Source organism: Chiloscyllium plagiosum, unplaced genomic scaffold (genome assembly GCF_037043375.1).
Source record: "Chiloscyllium plagiosum isolate Xiang-an unplaced genomic scaffold, Cpla_swu_hap1 HiC_scaffold_34, whole genome shotgun sequence".
Lineage (NCBI taxonomy): Eukaryota > Metazoa > Chordata > Chondrichthyes > Orectolobiformes > Hemiscylliidae > Chiloscyllium > Chiloscyllium plagiosum.
The window spans coordinates 18,477,704-18,497,101 of NW_028270172.1; positions in this window are offsets into that span (position 1 = coordinate 18,477,704).

A 19,398-nucleotide genomic window follows, 5' to 3' on the forward strand; every position below is an offset into this window, starting at 1 on the left:
GAATGCTCCCTAGTTTTGATAATAATCTCTCTTCACTTGCAGAATGAAAAATAAAACAGTGCAAATGATGTGGCAATAAGGCACATCTAATTTGGCTTATATTCCTGAATGAGCTGAGTATGATCATCGTGTTGCCAGATATTGATGACAACTTTAATGAGCTGGAAGAAGTTGCAAGCTTCAACATGAAACATTGCTTCAAGTTATTCAGAGGAAACCAATCCATGAAGGTGGGATAAAAAGTGGTTAATTCAGCACACCTCATCCAAAACTGAATTCAGACAATTAAAACCAATCTAATGGTGCGATCCAAGATGGCGGCAATCTAGAAGGATCGCGTTGCTGAGCTCCTTGCTACAACACCAGCAAGGCAGAGCTATAGCCCACCCCGGTCAAGTTATTTTACTTACAAATACTGCAAAAGAGTCACAGAGAACATTGAAATTTCTCTTACCTTCGTTTTTGCTACGATGAAATGCTGAAGAAAGGAGGGAGGGAGCCCGAGGCTGGGACTGCAGCTCAATCTACTGACGTGATGGGCCTGTCTCACCAGGCCTTGGTCGCGGAGCTCACCAAATCTCGAAGGAGGGGCTGGGAAAGCAGATGGAAGAAAAGCTGGCCCCGATCGCTGTTCTGTGACAGAAGCATAAACAGCAGCTGGGAGACCTTGGAAGAATGAGGTTGAATGCTAAGTCATATTGCTGGAAACCAAGACTGAAGCATCTAAGAACCGGATTGAAGCCCTGGAAACGCAGGTCCATGGCTTACCTGATCAGGATGACAATCTTGAGAACGAGGCAGGAGGAAGAATCTTTGTATCATCTGTCTGCCAGAGTGGAAGGAAGGTGAGCGGCCAGGGGAATTCTTTGAGAAGTGGCTGCTGGAATTTCTTAGCCTGGAGCCTGAAATGGGAAAAATGAAGATTGAAAGAGCTCACCGGGTCACGGTGCAGAGGCCAGGTATGAACCAATGCCCTCACCCTATCCTGGTGCAGTTCCATAAGAATAAAGACAAACAGAGAGTCATGGAAGTTTCCAGGGCCCAGGGGAAGAATCTGATGGCTTTGGTTTGCGAGGGCTCCAGGGTCATATGTTTTTAAAACTTCTTGGCAACGGTGATCTAGAAAAGAAAATCCTACGATGGCATCAAGAAATGATTGAGAGCTCGGGATGCAGTACTCTCCAAGGTAACCAGCCATGCTTCAGCTTATGTTTAATGGATCAGTACATTTATTTGACTTGCCGGAGAAAGCAAGAAACTTTGTGGACACGCTAACTTAGATCAGACGATTGAATAGCTACAGATAATAGTGTTGTTCGGGTTTGTCCTTCTTAAGGGAAGTTCTGTTGGGGTCTCCTTTTTTGTTGGTAATATGTTGTGTTAAAATATGCTTGGGGGTGGACAGAGTATTTCCGTTTAATTTTAAGGTTATGCTATACCAGGGGATGGGTGGTGTATTTATTTTTTAACTCATTTGCTCATATTGTTATTCTTTCCTTTTGTTTTTACTTCTGTTTCTTTTACTGCCTGTGTTTGTTGTGTGACCCTAGCGAGGAGGAGTTCAGAAGGTGGTTGGGATGGCTAGGCACTAGGTGGTTTAAACCCGGTTTTGGTATTTAACTACCTTGTCTGCCATATTGGCAATGGGGTGGGAAATAGGGTTCTGGGGTGTATAGGTGTCCCCTTTGAGCAGGGGGTAAATCCCCCTAATCAATGCTATTGGCGCTTTACACGTGGTTTTGTTTTTTGGTTTTTGCTGTACATGGTTTTTGATAATTTTGTAGTTTTGTTAGTTGTAGCTGCTTTAGTTTATGTAGTTCTATGTTCAGTGGATTTTCCTTCATTGAGGCTCAGCGATTTGTAATTTGAATTCTTCCTCTTTGGAGTCTAAATGTTGCTACGGAATGTTATGGCTAAATGTTTAAATGGTGTACCTGGAACATTAAGGGGAGCCACTTGCTGGTCAAGAGGAAAAAAGGTACTCTCCAGACTTAAAAAAGAAAGGGTGGATATCGCCTTATTGCAGGAGACACACCTAGATGATAGAGAGCATTTGAAATTGCGGCAGAATGGGTCTGACCGGGTTTACTCATCTTGTAATACCGGAGCAGGAGAGTGACCACGCTTGTTGGGAGGAATCTCCCATTTAAGGCACTAGAGTGTGTGAAAGACACATACGGGAGATTCGGAATTCTTAAAGCCTTGATAAAGGGGAAAGGATAAGAGACCTTAAATGTTTACTGACCCCCGGCCCACCCCCTCAAATTGCTACTCGATACATTCTCTAAACTGATTAACATTGCATCTCGGCATATTATCATAGCGGCGGTATTTTAATTGTCTAATAAACCCCACTGTAGACAGATGCCAAAAGCCCCTGATATCTTCTTAATGATCTAAGCAATTAAGGGATTTGTGTGGTGGACGTTTGGAGGCATCTCACCCTACAGGCAGGGACTTAACGTTTTTTTACAATCCGCACGGGTGTCATACCAAGATTACTCTCTTTTTGACTCCAGCAGCACACTTGGGCTCAGTGGTGTCCTGTACAATTGGCAGTGAACGCAGCTCTAGAGTGGAAAGGTGCCCAGTCCTGACGGACTTCCCAGTGAATTTTGTAAGGAATTTATAAACATACTGTCAGGACCGATGATCAGTATATTTGATGGTTCACACAGTCAGGGCCTCCTCCTGCCATCTTTAAGAGAGGCTAATATTTCTCTTATTCTTAAAAAAGGGAATGCCCCGGAGGATTGTGCTTCCTATTGGCCTATCTTACTTTTGAATGTTGATTTCAAAATCCTATCTCAGACTCTTGCACTAAGGCTAGAAACTGTATTGCCTTCCATTATTATGGAGGACCAGGCAGGCTTTATAAAGGGCTGCAGATCATGTAATGATGTCAGGAGGTTACTCAATGTGATCCAAGCATGTCAACAATAATCTGTACTGGGATTAGTGATCTCTCTTGATGCAGAAAAGGCATTTGTTTGGGTTGAGGGCCATACCTTTTTTATACTTTAGATTGGGTTGACCTGGGTGAAGTCTTTATCAGATGGGTAAAGGTTCTTTATCGTGAACCTCTTGTTGCGGTTCTCACCAATGGTGTATGGTCAATCAATTTTAATATCCTCAGAGGCAGTCGACAGGGCTGTTCCCTATCGCTGTTGTTTTTCACATTGGTGATTGAGCTGCTGGCAGACAACAAACGTAGGGATCCCAAAATATCTGCTCCAGAAGGGGAGACAAAGTCACATAAGATCACATTGTATGTGGAGGATGTTCTTATCTTTTTGTCAAACCCAACAGTTTCGGTATCTCATCTGATACAATGCATCCAATCGTTTGGTGTTTTCTCGGGTTATACGGTCAACTTTATGAAATTGAAAGCCATGCCTATTGGTGGTCTCTGAAAAATGCCTGGTCTCGGGGGCGAATCTCAATTTTCCTTAAAATGGTCACGGGGGATTTTGTATACTTTAGTCATATTCATTACCCATGTGTTTGATTGGCTACTTAAAGCTAATTTTGTCCATATTTGACAGAATCAGACAAGACCTTTGAAGGTAGGAGGTGCTTCTGATTTTTTTGGTTAGCCCACATTAAAATGAATATTCTCCCCCACCTACTGTTTGTGAATGCTGCCTTTGATCTTTACTAGGCAAACATTTTGGAGACGGAACAGATTGTTCAGTTCTTTCATCTGGCATCGTAAGCAGCCCCCTTATTAAATTAACTACATTACAGCTACCACACAAACTGGGAGGAGTGGACCTTCCAGATATTAAAAACTATCGTTTACGCCCGCTGTTATCTTACCATTGGGACCCTCTCTCACTATGGTTAGATATCAAAGCTTCTCAGGCAGCTTCTCAGAGATTATTGTTCTTGGAGAAAATGAGGATGGTTAAGGAATATTTCCATAACTCAATAGTTATCAGTACTGCTAAAGCATAGAGGGCAATGTGGCAGAGTGAAGGTAATATTGCCAAAGCATCATTTCTTACACCCATAATCGGTATGCCATGTTTTCAACTGGGGATGATGTACTCAGTGTTTAAACTTTGGGCAGCTTGGGGTGTGTCTTGCCTGGATGACCTATTTGAGGGGGACACATTGACATCTCTTGACCAGTTAGCTCAGAAATATGAGTTACTTAGCAGTGACCTCTTTTGTTTTTTTTTTCAAATCAGAACTACACTCCTAACTGACTCCTATAGATCCGACATAGAGAAGAGGGTGCTTAGTGCTGAGAACACACTCTCTGTCAGCACTCTTTACCACCTGTTGGGAGAGGGCTCTTGGACGAGACCGAGGGGCTTTGTAAGGTATGGGAGAAGGAGCTGGACACTGAGATCTCCTCTGAGACATTGGAGGATGTCTGGGAAAATGCAAGAAGGATCTCGATTTGCAATAGGACCCATGCCTTGCAATTGAAGATTCTCCGCAGAGTCCACTTGGCTCCGGGATCATCTCTCAAAATTTAAAGTGGGAGTATCTTCAACATGTCCCAAATGCAAAATGAGTCCGGGTACTCTCACGCACTGTCTCTGGTCCTGCCACAGTCTCTGGACATACTGGAGTCTGTGGTAAGTGAAATTGAGAGGGTCTTGTGGACAGAAGTGGAGATGGATCCGGTATCTCTTCTTCTTGGCCTGGTTAATCTACTTCCTTTAGACTTGCACAAGAAAAAGATTTTCAGTATCCTTACTTTTTGTGCCAGAAAAGACCTGCTTTTAGGGCGGGTGTCTGAAGATCCCCTGGGATTGTTGGGCTGACGTAACATGGTCATAGAGCACATCCCTTTGGATTTCCTTACAAATATGATGCATCATAAAACTGAGAATTTCTATAAGATGTGGCAGCTCCTCTTGAATTCTCAGGGCACTGACCTGTCTGCCACATTAATAAGGGCTTTTATATAGTCATGATGATGTTGTTTAATGAATCTAATACCGAGAGAGGAAGCATTACGAACAAATGAATATGTATAAATTAATGCTCTCGGTGATCGAGAGCTACTGTTTTGTCTCGCTGAGCCGTATTATTATTATTATTTATGAGTTAGTAGTTAGTTGTTAGTTTTTATTTATTTATGCATTTAGTGGGTCCTTTTCTTCTTTTTTCTTCATATCTATATACGTATTTAGAGGCAAATGTAGTTCTGTGTTTTTTCTTTTTACTGTATTGAATTGTCTTGTTTTGGATTTGTTGTAATATTTTAAAAAATCTTTTACAATAAAATTATATAGAAAAAATCTCATAAATAAAGGAGAATAAAGGTCAGATAAGCAATCTATTGGAGAAACTCAGCAGGTCTGGCAGTATCTGTGGTGAGACAAACAGTTAACCTTTCAAATCCGATTGGTTCTGAAGAAGTCATTACCAGACACAAAATGTTAACTCTCCCCCCAGATGCTGCCAGACCTCCTGCATTTCTCCAGCATCCCCTGTGTGTGTTTCAGATTTCCAGCATTTGCAGTATTTTGCTTTTTATTAAAGGGATCTATTCAAATGACTGAGTTTAAAATGCGTTGATCGAATTATTTGTTAAAAGACTTTGCAGATATAATGTGCATGCATTTAAATCCATCCAGCTTTTGGGTAAATTGCTAGCTGGTTTTGGGATTTAACAAGTCGACTTGTTAAAATCAAAGAGCAGAGTTTCACTGGTTTTCTTGTGCAGCATTTTTGCCAACGAGCAATAAATAAATGGCTAACGATCTATGAAAACATTTTTTGAATCTAAATGTTTCCCTTCATTTCTATTGAGTGAGGAATGCAATACATTGGGAATAACTCAGGAGTATAAAATATTTGCTGCCTGACAAAAGTCTGCATTACACTGGAGACTGTGCTCCAATGTTTAAAAAGTTTTTTAAAAACGCTCCAGGACAACTCTGCAAACTCCAAAACAACATCTAAAGTTACTACGACCAGCCCCTTTGGTTTGAAGGCTGACCTATTTTTGTGAGTAATATTTACTTTAATTATTAGGCTTGAAGCATAGTCAAAGCTAGTCACAGTTGTATCGACACCAAGTGGACTGTAGTAGTTCAAAAAGGCAGCTCACCACCACATTCTCCAACGCAACTAGAATGGGCAAGAAATGCTGGCCCAGTCAGTATCGCTTGCATCCCATCAGTGAAATTTTTTAAAAAGCAAAGTCTTTGGCTTGGGGTATCAATTACATTAATCAAGGAACACAAGAAAATAAAATATCGCAGAGTTGCGTCAATGTAAAAAGAACCTATCATGGAAATTGGACCATCTTTAGTGGTAGATTCAGAAATAGTTTCTATAGTGCAGCATCAAGGTGTGATCATAAGTTAGGACAACAATAGCTTTGAGAATGAGATAAATCCAAGGTAACAAAGAAACTTACAAATTAAAATACAAGGAGTTTTGGACAAACCCACAGCTGCAGATGTTTCTATTAGACAGTCTGGTACAATGGTGTCTGGAACAAGACAGCTTGAAGTTTGTAGTTCAGCAAGAATTATAGGAAAAGTATGATCCTACAGTCATAAAGAATCTTTTGGCTATTGAGTACTGAGAGATTAAGAATTGCAATCTCCATCTCCCTTTAAGAAAGATGGCTGAATTTCTTTAAACAAAAGGCTATAAATAGTGGAGAGGAGTCCCCAATCTGTCAGCGAGGGAGACTGTATGACAAATAGGGAAAACAGATAACCTTGATAGGGCACCAGCTTGACTTCAAGAAAACAAGCAATGGCAGCTTCACCACTTAAATACGTGAACCTAAATAATAATGATGGAGGCAGCTTAAATGAATTTGTAGACCCAAGGATGATGGGAGGAAGGACAGATACAAATGATAAGATAGTTGTGGAACAAGAATATATTTTGTAAAACCTCAGGAGTTCAGACAGGCTTATTGATTTGTAAAATTGATTGAGTTTCAGATTTATTAATGCAATTCTAATAGTTGACGTGTTATGAAGTGAAAGAGTTAGTGCAGAAATATTCAGCATAACCAGAAGCCAATGATATCAAAGAATTGGCAAGAAATCCTATCGGGATTTCAGCTGAAACCTCACCCAAGGAGTGGTGAGAATGTAGGACTTGCCAGCACAGGGAGTAGTTGAACTGAAAGGTACAATGTATTTGAGAGATGATCATTTCCATGGAGGGATTATCGCTTTCATTCCACTGCACCCACACATCAACGAATTTCGCACTCATCTAGACGTCAAATGCTCTGTGCCTCCATGCCTACTTCTTAAAACATGAATCCCACCCACCCTCCAAAAACCCCTTCTCTCACATCCAACAAATTCCATCCTCCTGGACACCTCGTCTTGTCCTCCTACCCTCACTTGACCTCTGCATCTCTAACTGCCGTCCTGAGAACACTCGCCTGAATCTCTCCAACGTCTCACCCATTCCAACCTCACCCCATCCGAACCACTCCAACCTCAACCTCACCATCAAACCCCCTCATAAAAGTGTGTGTGTGGGGGGGTACGGTGGTAGTTTGGCACACTGACCTCCTACCGCCTCCTTGATCATGACCTGACTTCTCATCACCAATCATTTCCAAGACCATCCACAATCTCATCACCTCAGAAGATCTCCCATCCATAGCCTCCAGCCTCAGTTCCCCAACCCCGCACCGTCCGTTTCTAACTTCTCCCCAAAATTCATAAACCTGACTACCCAGTCGGCCATTTGACTCTGCCTGCTCCTGTCCCACTGAACTCATCTCCTCTTTTTATTGACATCTTCCTGTCCCCTTGGTCCAAGAACTCCCCACCTATGTTCGGGACACCATACAACAACTTTCTGTTTCCCAGTTCCCAACAGCTCATCTTCCCCATGGACCTCCAGTCTTTTTACACCTGTATTCCCCCATGAAGAAGGCCTCAAGGCCCTCAGTTTCTTCCTCCCTCGCAGACCCAACCAGCACACCTACACCTACACCCTCATTCAATTGGCAGAACTGGTCCTCACCCTGAACAACTTTTCCTTTCAATCCTCCCACTTCCTACCAACCAAAGGGTGGCTTTGGGTATCTGCGTGGGTCTGAGCTATGCCTGCTTCTTTGTAGGATAAGTGGAAGAGTCCCTCTCCTGCAACTACACTGGCACCATCTGTCACCTTTTCCTCTGCTACATCAATTACTGTATCAGCACTGCCTCATGCTCCCACGAGAAGCTTGAACAGTTCACTCACCAGACCAACACTTTCCACCCTGATCTCAAACTTACCTGGTCCATCTCCGACAACCCCCTCCCCTTTCTGGAACTCTCCGTCTCCATCTCCAGCAACCAACTCAGCACTGGCATCTATTACAAACCCACCGACTCCCACAGCTACCCGTCTCACTCCCAATTCCTCCTCCTCCACTGTATCTGCTCCCAGGATGAACAATTCCACTCCAGGATGTTCCAGATGTCCTCCTCCTTCAAGGACCACAAGTTCCTCTCCTGTGTGATCAACAATGCCCTCAGCTGCATCTCCTCCATTTCCTGCACCTCTGCCCTAAAAAGAAACCTCAACCACAACAAATGTGGAGTCCTCGAGTCCTGATATTCCACCCCACTAATCTCCAAGACCAATGCATCATCCTCCACCACTTCCACCACCAGAATGACATTTCCCTCCCAACCCCTATCCGTGTTTCGCAGGGACTGTTTCCTCCGTGACTCTCTCGTTAGATCCACACTCCCCACCAACCCCTCCTCCACACCCGGTCCCTTCCTAGTGGCTGCAGGAGGAGCAAACCCTGCTCTAACACCTGCTCCCCCCCCCCTCCACCCAAGGCCCCAAATAATCATTCCAAGGCCGGCAAAAACCCACTGCATTTCCTTGAACCTGATTTATTGCATCTACTGCTCCTGATGTGATCTCCTTTACATCAGGGAGACTGAGCGCAAACCCGCAGAGCGGTTCAGGAAACACTTATTGTCTGTACACTCCAATCAATCTCATCTTACGTTGCCATTCATTTCAACTCTACATCCCACTCCCCTAATGACATGTCCATCCTGGCCTCCCCCACTGTCAACACCAGTCCACATGCAAATTGAAAGAAGCACACTTCATCTTCCGCCTCAGCAGCTTACAACCATATGGCCTTAACATAGAATTCAACAAGGGTTCTAAATTAAAACTTTTAGTCAACCATTTGTCTGGGCATTTTGGAATAAAGGAGCCCTTTTTATTGATCTGTCTTTGTGACGTAACAAGAGAACTGAAGTTAGGGAGTTGACTTTAATTTTAACCTTGTTGCCCCATTTGTTTTAATCCTAAAGTAATAACAGTACCTTCATTCATACAGGCAGATCATACACTCCCTCTCGATCACACCCAAACGCCATTACAGTAGTTAAGGAGTTTGGAAATGATTTGACTTCTTACTTCACTATCTGAAGTTTGCTTCAAATTCAACTCAGTTTGTGAATCAGTTTATAAGTTACCTGTTTAGAAACACGGTTTAGACCTACATCCCCATATCCTACTTGCTGTATTAAATGCAAAATTATTAGCTGGGTTCACCTTTGTATTCCTTCAGCTTCCTTGTAAACTTCTAAGAATGTGTGATTGTTTCTGTCCCGACGTTTTAAAAAAATTCCAAAAATCAGAGTGCTTCGCGTTTTGAATTACTTTTGATGTTCTGTGTGTGAATGTAAGGAATGAAGTTTCACGGGAAGGAGCATTTAAACTTCTGAAGAAAACAATTCCGAAGTTCAGACCAAAATATATAATGTTATTGCTCTATATAATGTCTTTAAGCTTTAACCTGTATATTGGAGATTGCAATTTTTAAAATATCACTGATACAGTGCAATGATGTCAAATAAAATGTTTTGGACTTTCTCGTGCTTTCTTCAGTTTGTTCACAGCTGTGCGATGTAGGTAAACCAGTGGAAGTAAACATCAGATACTTCTTAAAAGGCTTTTCTTTTAAACAAGGAGGTCACTATTTTTGTTTGTACACTCGTTATTACTTTTGGACCACCTTTTGCTTTAAGTGTTTGGATCGGTATCGTTAAATTTCAGGTTGGTGAATGAAATTATAAGATATATGGTACCTCACATGTAAGGCAGAGAAAATGTTGATGTTATCATTCACCATGCAGAGTGCAAGTTTGCAATTCAAGGGATGCCAATAGTAAATGCAATTGGAACTTTTTCCAAACTGAATCTGGAGTAACCCTCCCTAGGAACACCCTTGCTGTGGATGATAGTATGTCTTGGGAAATACAAAGAAGTAAATCCATTGGGAGCTGCAAAACATTTTGCATTGGTTTCAGGAAAAGTGTGTGTCTGTTACAGAGATTGAATAATGAGACAAAATTGGGGTTGGCAGTAATTGTGGAAAAGTAACAAATACTACAGTTCTTTATACGACAAGTAGCCTGCAAAAGAAGTATTTTGTCACTCGTCTTTTGATAAAGTCAAAGTTTGCATTTAAAATGTGATATCTTTTGGCATCTTTCTCAGCTAATAACTGAACCTCAAATTTCTCTTTGAACCATTATCAGTCTCCACAGAGATTATTATAATTTAAGTATTTCCTTTGATTTCTTTTCAATCTCTCAGCCCCCTTCCCCCTCCACATTTATGATGAAGGGCTTATGCCCGAAATGTCAACTCTTCTGTTTCTCAGATGCTGCCTGAGCTGCTGTGCCTTTCCAGCTCCCACGTTTACATTTTTCCCATTAAGTTGTTAGCATAGTCAGTCCATCAATTTTTCATTATTTTCCAAAAAACTTTCCACAGGCTTCCAGCATAGACACAGAATGCAATACCAGAATTTCCAAGGAAATATTACAGATATTTAGGATCGTGTATGTGTTCCTTTCCAGTTTAAGAGTGTTTACCTTTAAGGACACTATATGTTGTGTGTATACAATGGTGCAACTCTGCCTGTTTAGTCTGCTCTGCGTCTGTATGAAGGCCTCAGATGCTGCCTGACTGTCTGTGCTTTTCAGCACCACACTCTTGACTCTGATCTCCAGCCTCTGCAGTCCTCACTTTCTCCTTCTGCATCTGTATGGTCTACTCCATCAGAAAACAATTGGTTTGCCACTTGAAGTTATCTCATAACTTGTTTCAAGTAAAGTTACCCACAAAATTAATCAATCCCAGATGAATGACTGACTATTGTTGGGCTCTTGTCATTAACATGACAAAGAAGAGGAACTTGAGTTAGACCATAAGACCATAAGACATAGGATTGGAAGCAAGGCCATTTGGCCCATCAAGTCCACTCTGCCATTTAATCATGGCTGACAGGCATTTCAATTCCACTTATCCGCAATCTCCCCATAGCCCTTACTTCCTTGCGAGATTAAGAATTTATCAATCTCTGCCTTGATGACAGCCAACGTCCCGGCCTCTACTGCGTTCTGTGGCAATGAATTCCACAGGCACAGGAATAAAGATTGGATTTAATGGCACGAGTTCAGAAAGTGATGTTTTCCCCCATGGGATGCTTAAATGTAAATTGAAAATGCATTAGTCATGTTCCAAAGCTCCCAGATTCAAGAATCGTGCCCTTTGAATTAAAGAATTACAAATGGCTATTTGCTCAATTAAGAAAAGACCAAGAAACCAAATGACTACAGCTCCTCCAGTTCAGAGTCATTATTAGAAATACAAGTTGTGGTCATAACATGGTCAATCAGGTTGAGTATCACTCTATAAATTCTTGCAACACCTACCTTTGGCAGGTGGTAGGAGCAGGGGAGATTCCTGGTTAGGCATATAGGCAGACGTTTGGATGCTCTCCCATCACGATCCGGAGCTCCCGACTTCAACATGCATGTGAAAGTGCATGTTGTCACAGTAACTCTGATGCCTTGAATGCACTGCAGCATACTACCATTATGCAGTGAGCATTTAAACAAGTATATAACAGCGCTTTGAGACGGGAAAATTCTTCATCGTCTCTGGCTTAACTGGGTAGGTCCTTACTCTGGTCATCAATTGTCCCCACAAGGAGAAACAACCTTTCTGCATTTACCCCTCAACGACCTGAAGAACCTTGTATTTTTCTAGAAGGTCACTCAGTGATCCTCCTAAACTCCAATGAGTACAAGCCCAACATACGGAACTTCTCCTCAGCAGTAAATTCTTCCATACGTAGGAACAACCTTGTAAGCCACAGAGACCAATAAGTCAATTCAGGAGCAAAATACAGCAGATGCCAGAGATTTGACATAAAAACAGTGCTGGAGAGTCTCAGGAGAAAGTGAGGACTGCAGCTGCTGGAGATCAGAGTCAAAGAGTATGGTGCTGGAAAAGTAGGTCAGTCAGCATCTGAGGAGCAGGAGAGTCAATGTTTTGAGCATAAGCTCTTCATCAGGAATTGGCCATCAGGAATCGAAACGTCGATTCTTTTGCTCCTTGGATGCTGCCTGACCAGCTGTACTTTTCCGGCACTACACCCTTCGACCCTGGACAATCTCAGTAGATCTGGTAGCATCTGTGGAGTGAGAAAAACAAGCATTACTGGCCTGGAATTTCCATTGGCCAGTCAGTCAGCATGCCTGTGTACATCAGATTGTTTATGCTAAAGTGTCAAAGGCAGAGGCAGCGACCTGACATAAGTATATAAAATTATGAGAGGCATGGATAGGATGGATAGTTGGAGTCTTTTTCCCAGGATGGAAATGTCAAAACCTAGGGGCACAGGTTCAAGATAAAAGGGGGTAAGTTTAAAGGAGATACACAAAAGCAAATGTTTTACACAGAGGGTAGTAGGTGTATGGAACGTGCAGACAGGGGACATGTTAGAAGCAGATATGAGAGGCATTTAGACAAGCACATGAACGGTGGAAAATAGAGGGATAGGGACCATGTGCAGGGACATATGATTAGTTTAGAATGGTATCATGGTCGGCACAGACATGATGAGCTGAAGGTCCTGATCTTGTGCTGTACTGTTCTAGGTTTTTGTTCATCCCTGGCCCACTGCACTTCCTGTGTGAGGAACTCTCGCCTACCTGAATTCAGGAGGGTTTTTTTTCATTTCTGAGGCTGTGCTGGGGCAGGACTGTTCTTGGAATCTCTGTAAGCAACTTTGAGAAAAAAAACATAATTTGGAAGTAAGCAATTCCAGTGTGTGACTAAGAAAACCCTCAGGAGAGCTATCATTTCGAGGCTGTGGGTGTGGGCACTCCAGGATAAAATACCACGCCACAGGCAGATTGCGCAGAAGACGCAAAGAAGTGGTGTCTACTGAAAGACCCCGGCAGATCAGGTAAGGGTCTTTCTATCTCCCTCTGGTCCCTCAATGTTCCCACATCTCCCTGTCAGTGATGGAGACCTTTGTTCGATCCTAATCAGTGTGAGAGAGACACGTGACTGATGTTCGATCTGCCGTATTCTCTTATACTGAGAACAAACATAAGCCCATAGGAAAAAAAAACAACGTAATGCCAGTTTGGGAATTGCTGCGGAGTTATTCATTTCCTATCTCCAATGATGAAGTGAACAAACAAAAGCAAACCTGAGGGGGAACATGCTGATTTTAATCAGATGGGCATGTAGGCCAAGGACTTGTAGATGGAGTTTAATTTAGATAAATTTGTGGGACTGCATTTTGGGAAGGGAAATCAGGGCAGGACTCATGCACTTAATGGTAAAGTCCAGGGGATTGTCAATGAACAAAGAGACGTTGGTGTGCAGGGTAATATTTCATGGAAAGTGAAGTTGCAAGAAGACAGCTTGGTGAAGGTGTTATGTACACTTGCCTTTATTAGTCAGTGCATTGAGTAAAGGAGTTGGGAGGTCATGTTGTGGCTGTACAGGACGTTGGTTAGGCCAATTCTGGAACACTGCATGTAATTCTGGCCTCCTTACTATGGGAAGGATGTTGCAAAACTTGATAGTGTTCAGAAAAGATTTACAAGGATGTTACCAGGGTTGGAGGGTTTGAGCTATAGCGAGAGGCTGAATAGGCTGGGGCTGTTTTCCCTAGAGCATCAGAGGCTTATTGAAGTTTACAAAAACATGAGTGGCATGGACAGGGTGAAGAGCCAAGGTCTTTTACCCAGGTTAGGAGAGCCCAAAACTAGTGAGCGTACATTTATGGTGAGAGAGGAAAGATTTATTTGGGACTTAAGGGGCAGCTTTTTCACTCAGAGTGTAGAACATGTATGGAATGAACTGCCAGAGGAAGTGGTGGAGATGGGTACAGTTACAACTTTGAAAATGCATCTGGATGGTGATATGATTAGGAAGGGTTTAAAGGGAAATGGGCCAAGTGCTGGTAAACGGAGCTAAATCTATTTAGGATATCTAGTTGGCATGGATGAGTTGGAATAGAGTCTGTTTCCGTGCTGTACAACTCTGTATGACCCTGTAAAAAATAGTAGAAATAGCCATTCGGTTCTTTGAACCAAATCAATCTGATCATGTTTGATCATACAACTCCATACCCTATTCATGCTTTTATCCCATACCGTTTGATCCCTTTAGCCCTCAAAATGATGCCAAACTCCTTCTTGGAAACATTGGATATTTTGGTCTCAACTGCTTTCTGTGGCAGAGAATTCCACAGGTTCACCACTGTCTGCGTGAAGCAATTCCTCCTCCTCTCAGTCTGAACTGGCCTGTCCTGTAACCTTCAACTGTGACCGTCGTTGCAGACTCCCCAGTCTTTGGGAACTCCCTCCTGCATCAACCCTGTTAGAAATTTATAGGTTTCTATGAGAAGTCCCCACCATTCCGATCTTGTGGGTCTGGAATGTAACAAAGTACGCTGCAGCCGAGGAATAGCTTTTGAAGTGAAGTCAACTAGGAGACAGTGAGATCTGCGGATGCTGGAGATCAGAGTACAGAGTGTGTTGCTGGAAAAGCGCAGCAGGTCAGGCAGCATCAGAGGAGCAGGAAAATCGACGTTTTGTGCCGGATGAAGGGCTCCGGACCAAAACGTTGATTTTCCTGCTCCTCAGCTGCTGCCTGACCTGCTGTGCTTCTCCAGCAACACACTCTGAACCCTAAAATTTGAACTGAAGTGTTGTAATGTAGGAAACAAAGAAGCTGATATGGTCACAGGAAGATCACTCAAACAGCAATGTGATAATTAGTCACTAGCCTGATTGAGCTGAGAGCTATCATCACCATAGGGTACTAAAAATTGAGAGATTCACACTTACGTCTGAAGAAAGTTGTCAGTATTAGTGACATGTAGGCATTTTGAGTGGAGGAAATGCAAAGGTAAATAAATGCTGCTTTGCTTTTTTTTTTAACCATGTGAAGATTTTGAGGAATTCCAACGAGAATCTTTAATTGATAGAGAGAAAGAAGTTTCATTTATATAGCACTTTTCACATTCTTGGACTGATACAAAGTGCTTGACAGCCAACAATAGGCTTTGAAGTGTAGTCACTGTTATGGTTAGAAGCCAATTTGTGCACAGCAAGATCCCATAATCAGAAATGAAGCAAATGACCAATGCTTCAGTGATGATAGTGAGGAATAAACATTGACTGGGGGTCCAGGAAGAAATTCCTACTCTACTTGAAAATGGCAAGAATAAGAAATAGTGATAATATATATAAATATAGCAATTCAAACAAGACAATAACAAAAATAAGGGATAGGTATAAAATATACAATATGATAACATCCACATGAGAAGATAGATGCAGGCTCTGGTCAACATCTCAACCACTCCTGGAGGTAAGGTTTTCATTCAAAGTTTTTATGTTTAAAACAGTGGATAAGCAAAGATATTACTTACAGTGTGCAAAAGGGAGTCCAGTGAGTTTAACATGGATAATTCAACTCGTCAAGAGCAGACACACAGAATGGCTGGTGCCTTGACCATAAGTTAGTTTCAGAAACCAGTCAGCAGAGGGACAAAGAGACTGAGCAGCAGATCTCTGAGCCATCACTTTCTACCTGTTACACCCCTCTGCTCCACAATGGGGAGGGGTCTAACCCTGAGGACATTAGCTCTGCTCCCAGCACAAATGGCTGCAGGGCAGTTGTCAGGCTCGGTGACTGACATCTCAGCCCAGAGAGAAACAGCAGCAGCACTGCCTGATAGTCCCAGTTTATTACAGTAATTGGGCTGTTGGAGGAGACATATAATTCCTAAAGCAAAGCCATGGATTCGCCAGATTCTGTGATAACATCCAGCAAGTGGGAAGATCTTGAGAAACATACTGGAGCAAATGAATCAAAGTAAATCTCATAAACATGTTTGTACAAATAACCTGAAATCCACTGCTTTATTTTCTACAAACAACCTCTCAATAAATAAATGACAAGGAATCCACATGGTATCGGCAACCTAACGGCACCAGGGATCCGGGCTGGTTTCCAGCCTTGTGTGACTGTGTGGACTCTTGGTGTCTGCATGGGTTTCTGCCGAGTGTTCTAGTTTCTTACCAGAGTCTACAGATGTGCAGGTTAGGCTGTGGGGCTGGGATTGGGAGCAATGATCTTCAGAGTCTGAGTGGACCTGATGGGCAAAATGGCCCTGCTCTGTACTGTAGGGATTTCATTCTTTTCCCAAAATGAAGAGAGAGTCTAAGATGGAAATTTTGAGACAGTAAAGATTTATGAAGGAGTTGCTGGACATTGGAGAGACATGGGTAGGTTAGAAGCAGATCAGTTTAGGGGTCATGTTCAAAAACGTGGATAAAATAGACAGAGGAAAATAAATCTCTGTTCACACTGCAAAAGTACATTTGGGGATCTTTCTACAAGCAAATGAACAGTACACAATACAAAAGAAATGATCACATTTTACTATGCTCACCCCTTGGTAGCAGCAACAACCCAAATACAGAGCTGACAGCAATATGGTCTAGTTTACCTGGAATTCAAGAGACACTTGAAAAAATTCCACCTGCAAACTTCTGAGTTGAATTCAGTATTCTGGGAATTCAGAGTAAATTGTCAAAGTAATTTCTAATGAAATTGAAAGGTAGGAAGAAACAGATGCAATATAATTCAAAACACAGTATAACTATGATTTGGAGATGCCTGTGTTGGACTGGGGTGGACAAAGTCAAAAATCACACAACACCAGGTAATAGTCCAACAGGTTTAATTGGAAGCACACTAGCTTTCGGAGGGACGCTCCTTCATCAGGTGGTTGTCAACGGCAGTTGAACTATAACCTGGTGTTGTGTGATTTTTAACACAGTATAAATATTTATAGAAATTGGTGAAATCATACTTAAAGAATTGTGCACTGTTCTGGTCCACATGTTTCAATGGACCTGAAAGCCTTTTAGAAAATGTAAAAGCTAGGTTACAGGAGTGGTACCACAACAGAAGGTGTAACTGTTCGCCGAGCTGGAAATTTTTGTTGCAAACGTTTCGTCCCCTGTCTAGGTAACATCCTCAGTGCTTGGGAGCCTCCTGTGAAGCCCTTCTGTGGTGTTTCCTCCGGCATTTATAGTGGCCTGTCCCTGCCGCTTCCGGTTGTCAGTTTCAGCTGTCCGCTGTAGTGGCCGGTATATTGGGTCCAGGTCGAGGTGTTTGTTGATGGAGTTTGTGGATGAGTGCCATGCTTCTAGGAATTCCCTGGCTGTTCTTTGTTTGGCTTGCCCTATAATGGCAGTGTTGTCCCAGTCGAATTCATGTTGCTTGTCGTCTGCGTGTGTGGCTACTAAGGATAGCTGGTCGTGTCGTTTCGTGGCTAGTTGATGTTCATGGATGCGGATCGTTAGCTGTCTTCCTGTTTGTCTTATATAGTGTTTTGTGCAGTCCTTGCATGGGATTTTGTACACTACATTAGTTTTGCTCATGCTGGGTATCGGGTCTTTCGTTCTGGTGAGTTCACAGGAGGCTCCCAAGCACTGAGGATGTCACCTAGACAGGGGACGAAACGTTTGCAACAAAAATTTCCAGCTCGGCGAACAGAACCACAACAACGAGCAGCCGAGCTACAAATCTTCTCCCAAACTTTGAAGGTGTAACTATAAGGGATGACTATTCCCTAGAAATAAGGGTAGAGAGGTTACAGAAGAGAGATATTTCAAATTCTGAAAGTGTTTGGGTTGGTTCCACTTGCAGGGGAGCTCATAATCAGGGTGCTGTAAATGGGAAATAATAAATCAGGCAGAAGTTCTTTACTAAGTGTGGTGAGAATATGAAACGTGTGGCCACATGGAGTGGTCATGAAAAACAGCACAGATGCATTTACAGGGAAGCCAGACCATGAAGCGAGGAAGAAGGGAAGAGGAAGCTGTGTTGATACCGCAGGGGGAATTAAGATGGGAGGTAACCTGTGTGGAACGTGCATGGGCCTAATAGGGTTTCTGTGCTATACAACCCTCTGCAAAAATGACGAACATAGGTGTTTTGTGAATGGTATAGAAATAGCTACAAGTCAGATAACAAGGGAATTAGAAATGGTCAATCAACGGTCAGTATAAATTTCCAGGTGAAGTAGTGCATGTGAAAACTTGGGGTTGCATTTAAGATTTAAAAACTGTAATGGGAAACTTTAGGATATTTATGGATGAATGAATAAATAAGGATCAAAAGAGTTTCTTCATCTGGAACAATCTTGTTATTTGTCAATGTATCTTCTTATATAAGAACAGGTTTCCTTGAGCAAATATTTGAAGGTAATGTTGGAAACTCATTGAACCTATCAGTGGATGATCAATTGCAAAATGATCTCATTTTGTGGGTTCTTCTGTGAAACTAAGGAGAATTGTTGACACAAGCTTTATGAGCTGAATGACTTATTGCAACATGGGATTAAAGATTGGCTAAAACAGCAATACTGTATTGCTTCTGCTCCTATTATGTCAACACCCTGAACTTCAAGATAACACATCAGTCATAAAAAAACAGAATTCCAGCATTTTCAAAGGCTTCCTTTATTAGCTGTTCAGAAGAGACAAATGTTGAAACATGAATAACAATGGCTGATCATTGACTGAAGTGTTGATGATGGACAATGGAACACAATATAATAAAGTTGAATCTTCTTGGGTGATATTGCATGCTCAGTAACTTGATTCATGAGTGCAGATTAATAAACTACTCAAAGAAATTAAAATCAATGGCTTAATGTCAAAAGATAAGACATAATCTGATTGAATAGCGTAACAGGCTGAGGGGGCTGAACAATCACTTCTGTTGCAATGCCTTAATAATTTTCCTAACTTTGATTAGGTAATCTTTCTGCATTGTTTTATGGCGTAGATGTATCTTGTGACAATGATCCATGTCTGTGTGGTCTGTGGTGGAAGAGCAAAGTGTAGAAGAAAGCTGTCATGTGTGCATTTGACCTTTCACAATTTGCTGATGAATGCTAGTTGAGGATTCATAGCTGCTATAGAGAAATCTGTGAGGAATATTATTTATTTTGGAAAATATTTTTTATTTTAAAGTACATTATGAGAAAAAAAATGGGTGAGGCCTGCATCTCTTTCATGATAGGAACAT